This window comes from Gopherus flavomarginatus, chromosome 12 (genome assembly GCF_025201925.1).
Source record: "Gopherus flavomarginatus isolate rGopFla2 chromosome 12, rGopFla2.mat.asm, whole genome shotgun sequence".
Classification (NCBI taxonomy): Eukaryota; Metazoa; Chordata; order Testudines; family Testudinidae; genus Gopherus; species Gopherus flavomarginatus.
Window position 1 is genome coordinate 6,767,640 of NC_066628.1, and position 13,428 is coordinate 6,781,067.

Genomic DNA, 13,428 nt, shown 5'->3' on the forward strand with positions numbered 1-13,428 from the left:
TTCCCTTCCCTGTCCCCTGGAAGATGAGATGATCTGGAGCGACTTCTGGAAGTGATTCCTCAGCCTGTCAGGGTGAGAGGGGTGATGGGGGAGGTTCCAGAAGGGGCTTGAGTCCATGTCACACCCTGATTCCCCCGAGGCGCTCTCCCTGCAGACAAACGCTCTGGGCTCTGCCGCGCTGGGAAAACCCTCAGTCACTTCATCACAACACAGACCCGGCCCCTGCCCCCAGCACTGAACCCTTGAGACACTTTTAACCTCCCCACGGACAGAGTCTCTAAGACAAATGCTGGAAAAAAGCGAAATCAAAGGAGTCACTTTGCTGGTTCCAGGCTCAGTGAAAGTCCCCACCTGAGCTGAGCCCAGGGGGGTGTTTGTAATAACCTTAGTCCCAGATTTGGACCTTAGCGTCCAAAATATGGGGGTTAGCATGAAAACCTCCAAGCTTAGTTACCAGCTTGGACCTGGTACCTGCTGCCACCACCCAAAAAATTAGAGTGTTTTGGGGCACTCTGGTCCCTCTGAAAAACCTTCCCTGGGGACCCCAAGACCCAAATCCCTTGAGTCTCACAACAAAGGGAAATAATCCTTTTTCCCTTCCCCCCTCCAGGTGCTCCTGGAGAGATACACAGACACCAGCTCTGTGAATCCAAACAGAGTGAATCTCCCTCTCTGTTCCCAATCCTGGAAACAAAAAGTACTTTCCTATTCCCCCAGAGGGAATGCAACATCAGGCTAGCAATCCAACACACAGATCTCCCCGATTCCTTCCTCCCACCAATTCCCTGGTGAGTACAGACTCAATTTCCCTGAAGTAAAGAAAAACTCCAACAGGTCTTAAAAGAAAGCTTTATATAAAAAGAAAGAAAAATAAGTACAAATGTTCTCTCTGTATTAAGATGATACAACACAGGGCCAATTGCTTAAAAGAATATTGAATAAACAGCCTTATTCCAAAAGAATACAAATCAAAGCACTCCAGCACTTATATTCATGCAAATACCAAAGAAAAGAAAACCATAGAACTTACTATCTGATCTCTTTGTTCTTATACTTAGAAACAGAAGACTAGAAAGTAGAACTACTTCTCCAAAGCTCAGAGAAAGCAGGCAGGCAGACAAAGACTGAGACACTCAATTCCCTCCACCCAAAGTTGAAAAAATCCGGTTTCCTGATTGGTCCTCTGGTCAGGTGCTTCAGGTGAAAGAGACATTAACCCTTAGCTATCTGTTTATGACACGCCCCCCAAATTGCAGACAGTGGGGAAGCTCACTGGCGGCGATTTCCTTCTAGAACTTGAAAATAAACAGATTAATACAACACATACACCTTTACATATACTCCTAAGTATATAACTAACAGACTTCTACATTTTAAGAACACTTTTTAACGACTGAATTCTGGGAAACTCTCACGGGAGAGTGCATCAGCTACTTTGTTAGAAGCTCCTGTGATGTGTTGAATTTCAAAATCAAAATCTTGGAGAGCTAAACTCCAACGAAGAAGTTTCTTGTTGTTCCCCTTGGCAGTATGAAGCCACTTTAGTGCAGCATGGTCAGTTTGTAGTTGGAACCGCCGTCCCCAAACATATGGGCGTAGCTTTTCCAGGGCGTACACAATGGCATAGCATTCCTTTTCACTGACTGACCAGTGACTTTCCCTCTCAGACAGTTTCTTGCTGAGAAACACGACAGGATGGAAGTTGTGATCTGTTGCTTCCTGCATGAGCACTGCTCCTATACCACGCTCAGATGCATCCGTGGTTACTAGGAATGGCTTGTCAAAATCCGGGGCCCTGAGCACAGGGTCAGACATGAGCGTTGCCTTAAGTTGGGTAAAGGCCTTTTGACACTCATCAGTCCACTTAACTGCATTTGGCTGGGTCTTTTTGGTCAGGTCGGTCAGTGGGGCAGCGATTTGGCTGTAGTGTGGTACAAATCGCCTGTAGTATCCGGCCAAGCCTAAGAAGGATTGGACCTGCTTCTTGGACCGTGGGACAGGCCACTTTTGGATAGCATCCACCTTGGCCTGTAGGGGGTTTATGGTTCCTCGACCCACCTGGTGCCCCAGGTAAGTCACTCTGTTTTGGCCTATTTGACACTTTTTGGCCTTAACAGTTAGTCCTGCCTGCCTGATGCGCTTAAAGACCTTTTCCAGGTGTAGTAGGTGTTCGGGCCAGGAGTCTGAAAAAATGGCCACATCATCGAGGTAGGCAACTGCAAATTCTCCCAGTCCAGCTAGTAGACCATCTACCAGCCTCTGGAAGGTGGCGGGTGCATTTCGAAGGCCGAAAGGAAGGACATTGAATTCATACACCCCCGCATGGGTGACGAATGCTGACCTCTCCTTGGCAGGTTCATCTAGCGGTACTTGCCAGTACCCCTTGGTTAAGTCTATTGTAGAGATGAACTGGGCACGTCCCAACTTTTCCAATAGCTCATCGGTACGTGGCATTGGATAGTTGTCCGGACGAGTTACAGCATTTAGCTTACGGTAGTCCACGCAAAAGCGTATTTCCCCATCTGGTTTGGGTACCAGAACCACTGGAGATGCCCATGCACTGGTAGATGAGCGGATTATACCCATCTGTAGCATGTTTTGGATCTCCCGTTCTATAGCAGCTTGGGCATGAGGAGACACTCGGTAGGGTGGGGTTCTGATTGGGTGAGCATTACCTGTATCAATGGAGTGGTATGCCCGTTCAGTCCGTCCTGGGGTGGCTGAGAACAATGGGGCGAAGCTAGTGCACAGCTCCTGGATTTGTTGCCGCTGCAGACGTTCTAGGGTGGTTGAGAGGTTCACCTCTTCCACGCCACCGTCTTTTTTCCCGTCGTAGTAGACACCGTCAGGCCACTCAGCATCCTCTCCCTGGACTGTAAACTGACAAACCTGTAAGTCTCTGGAATAGAAAGGCTTGAGAGAATTAACATGGTACACTTTAGGCTTTAGTGAGGAATTGGGAAATGCTATGAGGTAGTTTACAGCTCCCAGGCGCTCTTGGACCGTGAATGGCCCTTCCCATGATGCTTCCATCTTATGGGCCTGTTGCGCCTTCAAGACCATAACCTGGTCTCCTACCTTGAAGGAACGTTCTTTGGCATGTCTGTCATACCAGGCCTTTTGCTCTTCTTGAGCATCCTTTAGGTTCTCTTTAGCAAGGGCTAAAGAGTGTCGGAGGGTGCTTTGTAGGTTGCTTACAAAGTCCAGAATGTTAGTTCCTGGAGAAGGCGTAAACCCCTCCCATTGCTGCTTCACCAACTGTAATGGCCCCTTAACCTCATGACCATACACAAGTTCAAATGGTGAAAACCCTAAACTGGGATGTGGTACAGCCCTGTAGGCAAACAGCAACTGCTGCAACACTAGGTCCCAATTATTGGAGAATTCGTTGATGAATTTTCGTATCATGGCCCCCAAAGTTCCATTGAACCTTTCCACCAGGCCATTGGTTTGATGGTGGTACGGGGTGGCAACCAAGTGATTCACCCCATGAGTTTCCCACAGTTTTTCCATGGTCCCTGCCAGGAAATTAGACCCTGAATCTGTAAGGATGTCAGAGGGCCAACCTACCCTGGCAAAGATGTCTGTTAGGGCCAGGCACACAGTGTTAGCCCTGGTGTTGCCTAGAGCTACTGCTTCTGGCCATCGGGTAGCAAAGTCCACTAAAATCAGTACGTACTGCTTTCCTCTGGGCGTCTTTTTTGGGAAAGGGCCCAGAATATCCACAGCTACTCGCTGAAATGGGACCTCAATTATGGGGAGTGGCTGGAGAGGGGCCTTGACCTGGTCTTGAGGCTTTCCCACTCTTTGGCATACCTCACAAGACCGGACATACTTGGCAACGTCCTTGCCCATCCCCTCCCAGTGGAAGGACTTCCCCAACCGGTCCTTGGTTCTGTTCACCCCAGCATGGCCACTGGGATGATCATGGGCTAAGCTTAAGAGCTTCTCCCGGTACTTAGTTGGAACCACCAACTGTTTTTGCGGCTGCCATTCTTCCCGGTGTCCACCAGAAAGAATTTCCTTGTATAAAAGTCCTTGGTCTATAACAAACCGGGATCGATTAGAAGAGCTGAGAGGCGGTGGGGTGCTCCATGCCGCCGCCCACGCTTTCTGAAGGCTGTCATCCGCTTCCTGCTCAGTCTGGAACTGTTCCCTTGAGTCTGGGGTCACCAGTTCTTCCTCAGACTGTGGACTTGGTCCCTCTGGAAGCGATGTAGGTGATGGGGTTGTTTCCGTTGCTGGTGAACCGCTCTCCGCTGGTGCACCTGAGGGTATTTCAGGCTCTGGCTGAGCCTTTTGGGTATGGCTGTCTGTTGCTTCTGCCAGTTTGGCTCGCTGGCGCCCTCTGGCGTTGAGTTTGAAGATGTAGTTGCACTTGCTGGTGCTGGTTGCTGTTTCAGTTCCGGGCCTGGGACTGGAGATGCTGTGGCTGTTTCAGTGGTAGGCATGGAATCCGGGTCCACTACCTCTGTCTGGGTCTCTGGTAACACAGACGGGGCCTCTGTGGACGGCTCAGGAACAGGAATGGGTCTGGAAGCTTGCCTGGTTTGGCTACGTGTAACCATTCCCACTCTCTTGGCCCGCCTCACCTGGTTGGCCAAGTCTTCCCCCAGTAGCATGGGGATAGGATAATTGTCATAGACTGCAAAAGTCCACATTCCTGACCAGCCTTTGTACTGGACAGGCAGTTGAGCTGTAGGCAAGTCTACAGCTTGTGACATGAAGGGGTAAATTGTAACTTTGGCCTTTGGGTTGATGAATTTGGGGTCAACGAAGGATTGGTGGATAGCTGACACTTGTGCCCCCGTGTCTCTCCACGCAGTAACCTTCTTTCCGCCCACTCTCAAATTTTCCCTTCGCTCCAAGGGTATTTGAGAGGCATCCGGGCCTGGGGATCTTTGGTGTGATGGTGGTGTAATGAATTGCACTCGCATGGTGTTCTTGGGACACTTGGCCTTGATATGTCCCAGTTCATTACACTTAAAGCATCTTCCATCTGATGGGTCACTGGGCCGAGGTGAGTTACTGGAGACTGGTGAGGTTGAAGGGTAGGGTATCTGTGGCTTTACTTGGGTGGTATGTGGGGTCTTTGGCTGTCCTCGGTTGTAGGGTTTATGGTCTGTGTGCCCCCTGGGGTAATCGTTCCCCTTGACAGTAGCTTTCTTGCTTTCTGCCAGTTCCATCCATTTGGCTCCAATCTCCCCCGCCTCAGCGATATTCTTGGGGTTTCCATCTTGTATGTACCGCGTGATGTCTTCAGGAACACCATCCAAGAACTGCTCCATTTGTATGAGGAGGTTCAGTTCTTCCAAGGTTTGAATGTTGTTTCCTGTTAGCCAGGCCTCATAGTTTTTTGCAATGCAGTAGGCGTGTTTGGGAAATGACTCCTCTGGTTTCCACTTTTGGTTTCTGAAACGCCGACGGGCATGATCTGGGGTTATCCCCATCCTGTATCTGGCCTTGGTTAGAAAAAGTTTATAGTCATTTATTTGGTGCTTAGGCATTTCAGCTGCCACCTCTGCTAAAGGTCCACTGAGCTGTGACCTCAATTCTACCATGTACTGGTCTTCGGGGATGCTGTACCCAAGACAGGCTCTTTCAAAGTTTTCCAAGAAGGCCTCGGTGTCATCACCTGCCTTGTAGGTGGGAAATTTCCTGTGCTGTGGAGCAATATTTGGCGCCGGGTTGTTAGGGTTGGCTGGCACAGGCAGCCCAGCTTTTGCCAACTCCAGTTCATGTTTTCTCTGTTTTTCCTTCTCTTCATTCTCTTTTTGTTGTTTTTCCATTTCTCGGCGGTGGGCCACCTCTTCTTCTTCTAGTTTTCTTTTGTGTGCTGCCTCCTTGGCTGCCTCTTTGGCTGCCTGTTCTCTTTGGTAGGCTGCCTGTTCTCTTTGGTAGGCTGCCTCTTTGATCTGTTCTTCTCTTTCTTTCATCTCCATCTGTCGCCTGTGTTCAGCTTCTTTGATTTGTTCTTCGGCCGCAATTTTTGCCTTAGAAGTCATGATTCCTGTTTTCTTGTGTTGGGGTGCCCTCCGGTGTTTATCTTCTGAACTGCAGGTTCTCTGTTGCCTCCTGAAGTCTGCCTAGCAACAGTGCTTTTTTCCTTTTCTCTCTCTAGCTAATCTTCAATGTCAAGTAAACCTGAAAAACCACTTTATTTGCATTCATATAGTGCTGGTATGACTCTCAATGGGAGTGCTATTGTGTGACAAAAGACTGTTAATAGTCCTTAACGACTTCTGCTTAACATGCAAGCCACAAACTGCCAGAGAGAGCAGAAAAAAAAAAATTTCTCTCTGGTTCCCTTTTAAAACCAACTGCTTCTCTCTGCTAAAAAGCCCTTAGCAGAGAAAAGAAAAATACAATATTTCTACTGGCTTCTGGATTCTGTCTATCTCCCACCGCTGCTACTCATGTAATAACCTTAGTCCCAGATTTGGACCTTAGCGTCCAAAATATGGGGGTTAGCATGAAAACCTCCAAGCTTAGTTACCAGCTTGGACCTGGTACCTGCTGCCACCACCCAAAAAATTAGAGTGTTTTGGGGCACTCTGGTCCCTCTGAAAAACCTTCCCTGGGGACCCCAAGACCCAAATCCCTTGAGTCTCACAACAAAGGGAAATAATCCTTTTTCCCTTCCCCCCTCCAGGTGCTCCTGGAGAGATACACAGACACCAGCTCTGTGAATCCAAACAGAGTGAATCTCCCTCTCTGTTCCCAATCCTGGAAACAAAAAGTACTTTCCTATTCCCCCAGAGGGAATGCAACATCAGGCTAGCAATCCAACACACAGATCTCCCCGATTCCTTCCTCCCACCAATTCCCTGGTGAGTACAGACTCAATTTCCTGAAGTAAAGAAAAACTCCAACAGGTCTTAAAAGAAAGCTTTATATAAAAAGAAAGAAAAATAAGTACAAATGTTCTCTCTGTATTAAGATGATACAACACAGGGCCAATTGCTTAAAAGAATATTGAATAAACAGCCTTATTCCAAAAGAATACAAATCAAAGCACTCCAGCACTTATATTCATGCAAATACCAAAGAAAAGAAAACCATAGAACTTACTATCTGATCTCTTTGTCCTTACACTTAGAAACAGAAGACTAGAAAGTAGAACTACTTCTCCAAAGCTCAGAGAAAGCAGGCAGGCAGACAAAGACTGAGACACTCAATTCCCTCCACCCAAAGTTGAAAAAATCCGGTTTCCTGATTGGTCCTCTGGTCAGGTGCTTCAGGTGAAAGAGACATTAACCCTTAGCTATCTGTTTATGACAGTGTTAATGAAAGTCTGTCCCTGGCACAGGCCCAGCTGGGGAGCAGCAGTTTTACACTCTGGGCTCTCAGGTAAAGGACGCAGCAGCATCTGAGCCAGGGAGCACCAGGCTCCTCCTCTCCCTTGGCCAGAACTGCACCCCCAGGGACAGGCAGGCAGAGGCTGATCCCACTGGCCTATCCCCCATGTCAGAGCCAGCAGGGATTCTGGTCTGACTCCGGTGTGGCTGAGATCTGGATCCTGCCCGGAAATCAGGGCCCCCAACACTCAGGACACACAGACCCCACCAGCCTGGGTGTGTCTGAAAATAATACACTGGGAGCAGGGGGTGGGGTAGGGTCTGGATATTTGCCTTGTAGCTTCTGACCCCGTCTGGCTGTTGGGTGGGGGCTGCCCCTCCCCCTCTCCTGCCCCATGGGGTGGGGGAGCTGCCTTGCGTCTCTCCCCACCCCTTTTCCCCGCCCCTACCCTTTCTCTCCGTTCTCCAGCCAGTCTGGCTCTCACAGTCTCCCCCCAGCCTTCCCTTCCCACATCTCACCTTTCCCTCCCAGTGACCCCCCCACACTCAGAGTTTCCCTCAATTGGAGCCGTTCCCATCCGCCCCATAAATCTTCACGATTCCCCTACATCGCCCCATCCCCCCCTTCAGCCACGTCCAGCCCCCTCCCATCCTGCCCCTCACATATCCTTGTCCCCCGCTTATCTACACCCTGCCCCTCTTCCCGCTCCCACCCCTTCAGCCCCCCAGGAGTGGCTCCCTCCGCCCCGCCCCCACCGGGGCTGGCGGCAGCTTTCCCGGGCCCCAGGCGGGAATCGCAGCCAGCTCCGCTGGGAGCAGCCTGGGGCCAAACCTCCCCCTGCAGCCCGGAGGTGACTGGCCGGGGGGGGGGCGGGTCTCTCTCACCTTCCCTCCGAGCGGGGCCCCCCGGGACAGGGGCCGGGCCGGGCTGGGGGCTCTGCCCTGGGAGAGGCTCCTGGGGAGCAGCGGGAAGGGCCCTGCTGGAGATTCCCCTCTCCCGGCTGCAGCCAGGGCTCCGGGCTCCCAGCACCAGCCGCCGGGGCTCGGGGATCTCGCCAGGAGCCTGGGAGCCAGAGTCACCGCAGCGGCTGCGAGTCACTTCCTGCTGCCGGGCCGGAGCCCAGCGCTCGCTGCCCCACAGCCGCCTCCCGGCTGCTCCTGGGTCCTAGCAATAAACCCACCACGTAGCGCTTCTCCTACTCTTCTGTTCCACTCACAGACTTTTAAGGTCAAAAGCGACCATCATGAGCATCTAACTATGGGGTTCTTACCTCCCATTTTTTCCTGGTCTCAGAATGTGGCCAGCAGCTCTCTCGGGTGGCTGCTCTGGCACTTTTTCTTGAAATACTTCATTAACTTTAGGACAAACCAATAAATATGCACTTGGGTAAGCAGGGAAACAGTCCTGCTATTGTGGGGAACATTCCTGGCTTATACACAGCCCCGAGGGACTTGGCTAGCGAAAGGATCTGAGTCCTCGCTCCCACTATCTTCCCCCAGGGCTGCCTGACCTCATGGACTCCCCTTCCACTTTGGTCCCTGTAACCCCAAGGCTGGGCCCAGGGTTCCTGAGGGGCTCAAGCCCCAATCTTCTTGTGATCATTCAGGACTCATAGACTCTAGGACTGGAAGGGACCTTGAGAGGTCATCGAGTCCAGTCCCCTGCTCTCACGGCAGGACCAAATACTGTCTAGACCATCCCTAATAGACATTTATCTAACCTACTCTTAAATAGCTCCAGAGATGGAGATTCTACAACTTCCCTAGGCAATCTATTCCAGTGTTTAACTACCCTGACAGTTAGGAACTTCTTCCTAATGTCCAACCTAAATCTCTCTTGCTGCAGTTTAAGCCCATTGCTTCTTGTTCTATCATTGCAGGCTAAGGTGAACAAGTTTTCTCCCTCCTCCTGATGACACCCTTTTAGATACCTGAAAACTGCTATCATGTCCCCTCTCAGTCTTCTCTTTTCCAAACTAAACAAACCCAATTGTTTCAGCCTTCCTTCATAGGTCATGTTCTCAAGACCTTTAATCATTCTTGTTGCTCTTCTCTGGACCCTCTCCAATTTCTCCACATCTTTCTTGAAATGCGGTGCCCAGAACTGGACACAATACTCCAGTTGAGGCCTAACCAGCGCAGAGTAAAGCGGAAGAATGACTTCTCGTGTCTTGTTTACAGCACACCTGTTAATGCATCCCAGAATCACGTTTGCTTTTTTTGCAACAGTATCACACTGTTGACTCATATTTAGCTTGTGGTCCACTATGACCCCTAGATCTCTTTCTGCCATACTCCTTCCTAGACAGTCTCTTCCCGTTCTGTATGTGTGAAACTGACTGTTCCTTCCTAAGGTGTCCCCATTGTGGGGTGCTTCCCTGAATGCTTCCTTGACCATTGCACAGAGTTCAGAACAAATACAATTAATTAAACAGCAAGTAATAAAAAAAATAAGGAGAAAAGTGGGAAAGATTAAAGGAAAACACGTCACCCCACTCGGGGTTGGGGGGTGGGGGAGACACCACATCCAGCATCTCTGGAATGTCAGGGTAGTTCAAAGTCTGTTCCTCCCATGTCCCAGGCTTCCTGCAGGGATGCCATGGGTCAGACACTTACTCTGGTGGTGGCCACATGCCCTCAGGCTCTAGGTGGCAGGATCCTTCTTCCTAGATCAGCCTCTTCCTGTCAGGATTATGATCCCCCACCCAGTCTGGCCTGCAAGGCCCCTTGGCTGAGGGCATCTCCTTGCCCAGGATCCCCTTCCTTAACTGTTGCAATTTCCCTTTGCCTCAGCACTGCTGCTGCTCTGCCTGCAGGCCAATTCTCCCCTTTCCTTGGCACCTCCCGCTCTGCTCTGGACCAGCCAGCTCCACTCACACAGAAGAGAGAAGAGGCGAGGACCCCCTGACTCCCTCATTGGCCTGCCTGCCCTGTCATTCAGGCTGACCTTGAGCATTGGCCCCTTCCCATTGTCAGTCTCAGAATCTTGATTTCTCATTGGCCCTTCCCCTTTCTTTTGGAACTAGGAGATGGCGAAGCAACGCCTCCCCCCATTAAGTTTCAGTAAGGGGCTCTCTCTTTAGCTACTGCAGACCAAATGGAGGGGTCTCCCATGGGTTTAAATAGACTTTCTCTTGTGGGTGGAGACCCCCCTCCTCACTCCTAGGCAAAGTCCAGCTCCAAGATGGAGCTCTGGAGTCACCTGGGCAAGTCACATGTCCATGCATGACTCACAGTCTTTACAGGCAGAAGCCATTGTCCACATGGTATCTTGACAAATATCAGAGGGTGGCCGTGTTAGTCTGGATCTGTAAGAGCAGCAAAGAGTTCTGTGGCACCTGATTGTTAGTCTATAAGGTGCCACAGAACTCTTTGCGGCTTTTATGGTATCTTGTATGTCTCCAGGAAGACTTCTCATGTGGATTGAAGCATTCCAAGATGCATTGTTCTCCAAGTGCTTCCTGATCCGGTACTTAACCTTGTGCATTCCTTCCTAAAGAAGCTGACCAAATGCCTCCCAAAGCTTACTTAGAAATCAAGCAAGTATACAGCCCATATTCTTAACCTCCAGTACAAAATGATACGTGTGTACAAATAGGATGAATAGATACAGTAGACCATAACCTTTACAGAGATATGTTACATGGCACAGGCAGCACAAACCATATTCCAGTTATGACATATTCCCATAAAGTCTTATGGCAGGTACCATCACACCCTCTCCCTGACCTTACTGCCAGAGGCACTGTCCATAGCGGAGGCGGTACCTGTACAATTCCTGTTTGTCTTTGGTCACATTCCTTTTCAGTACCATGAAACCATATGATGTCAATCATAGGGGCTCTAGCTAGTTTTGGGGTTCCTGGTCCCCAGATGCCTCAAAACAGGTTGGGGTGTAGTATTGCCAACAGAAGCAGACAGCAACATCTATTAAAGTGGAGGTGTCTTAACATTTAGCCACCAATGCCATGAGGTGGTGTGCCTCAGTTTCCCCTTCTACACAGCAGCATGGTCCTGCTATGCTTTTGCCGCTGTGCCAAGCTTCCAGTCTGTTTATAGGTATAGGCTGAAAAGTAACATGCTTGGGGGGCTGTCTTGTCACCATCCCTAGCATGTACAACAGGTTCTGCCACAAATCAGGTATATCCCACATCTATAAAGGGTTTACCACTAGTGTGAATTCTTTTGTTTTATCCCATAGGTGAATCAGCAAAAGACACAAGGTTAATAGCAAATCTACAGTGGACAGGCTTCGTTCGCTCAATTTTGTTTACCATCTATTGCATTTTCCCAGTTCTCTGTGCCCTCTGGTAGACACTCTGATGCAGATTCTTCTGCCTCTTTGGGGAAGGCTTTTAATTTAGGCATGTGTTTGGGTCTTTGGCCAGGAAAGGGTGTACTGCAAGCATACCTGCCCTCGGCCCCTCCCTCTGGAATTTCTCTGGGCTGGACTCACCCATGCAGAGATCCTCCCCCACCCCAGATAGTTTTATCTCTTACAAGTGTAGCAAGAACAACATCTTTCAATGGGGTGCTCTGGACCCCTTTGGACACCCCACTTTCTGTTCTCAACAGGTCATCTGGATAGATCCCCCCCTCCAGGAGACCTGACCCCCAGGTTTCCCTTAAAACCTGATCCACAGGAGAGGGGACTGGTATTTCAAATGCAGACTTTTCACCCTCCTGGGAAAGTCCCTTCCTACAAAAGGTGGGCGGACTCTCTGCCCTCCCCCCCCCCACCTTCTCTCTGGGCTTCCCTCTCTGGGTCAGACACTCTTGTGTCCCCCAAAAGGGAAGGTGACCCTGATCAAGCTGTCGGCTCACAGCTACCAGCTATGGCAGACTCTTCACTGGCCAGCAAACTTTGCCCCTTTTCACTCAGGTTGGGTTTGTGTCCAGCTATAGAGATCTTGGGATCTGCTTCCACCGCAGTGGTCACCAGGACCCCAACTTCCACCTTTGGGACACACGCCTCTGTGCACCCCAGGGCAGGCCCTGCCCCCTGATAACTTGCAACTTCCTGGCAGTCAACAGCCGGGGTGGCCGCTCTGTAACAAGGTGGTACATCCCTCTCCCCCGGGGAGATGATTATGGGACAGGAGCTGGCTTTGTCCAGCCCCTCCCTCTGAAACGTCCCTTGAGCCCCTGGGCTACAAGAACTGGCTACAACCATCCCTGCCTCCCAATCTGCATCCTTTACTGCTGCAGAGGAATCCCAGCAGTCCATGTGACTTCACCCCCACCCTCCAGGGCTTTTACCACAAGATTCCTTCTCACTGCTAACCAACCCTGGGACAGATTCTGCCACATTAAAGAAATCATTCCCCAGTAGAAACAGTGCAAAATTGTGTGCCACCATTGCAACCGTCAGTTCAGCTTGCAAATCCCAAGTTTGCATATGTACTTTATCTAAAGGTGCAAGGACTTTGTAACCCCCTACCAGCTCTAATTCTGGCATTTGACCGGGCAGCAAATCCTTCTCCTGGATCAGGTCCCTCTTGACCACAGAAATTTCAGCACCCATGTCCCTTAATCCCAGAAGCACTTCACCGTTAATTTTAACAGCATGCATATGCTTGTTGGGGGGTGCAGGGCTCCAGGTAACTGGCAATATGGCATGGGGTTAAAAGTTTACATTCTCAGGCCTGCCATCGCCCTCGAATTTCCCCTTAGATTAATCAATATGTTCCTTTAAAGCTAGCATGAGTACATGTAATCATTTATCATTTTCTTTTGTTTTTTTGTTTATGGTACAAGATGTAATTGAGCAAAGGGGGGCTCTGTAGTGTGGGTAAAGGATATAATTAAAGGATCCGGTACTTAATGAATTGTAAATGATGAATTGTGGCACCTGTGAACATCTTTGTAAACAAGTGGGGTATATAAGGTGGGGAAGAGGATAGTGATGTGTGCATGATCTGAGATTGTATATCTCCTTTCACCTTATTTGACTCAAATAAAGATACTTGCTTCTCCACTCCGGTGTGGTCATTGGGGATACGCACACTGGGCAAACGAACCCCAACTGTTGCCCCCCCCGCAACATGCTCATTGCTTGGTTGTGTGGAAGCAAGTTTTACAAATCCTGTGTGAAAAGAGGCCACAGCAGCTTCATGTGTTACTTGTTGCC

General features: G+C 49.9%; 2 protein-coding genes across 4 annotated transcripts in view; both read right to left on the bottom strand.

Moving 5' to 3' along the window:
- Positions 1–8,447, bottom strand: part of LOC127033296 (zinc finger protein 501-like) — a 33,794-nt gene extending 25,347 nt beyond the window's left edge. Inside the window, exon 1 of the mRNA XM_050921265.1 lies at positions 8,184–8,447. The gene's annotated coding sequence lies outside the window, so the exon portion shown is untranslated. The remainder of the gene's footprint in view (positions 1–8,183) is intronic.
- The window catches only part of LOC127033282 (zinc finger protein 436-like), a 49,209-nt gene that overhangs the window by 6,060 nt on the left and 29,721 nt on the right, over positions 1–13,428 (bottom strand). The window lies entirely within an intron of this gene.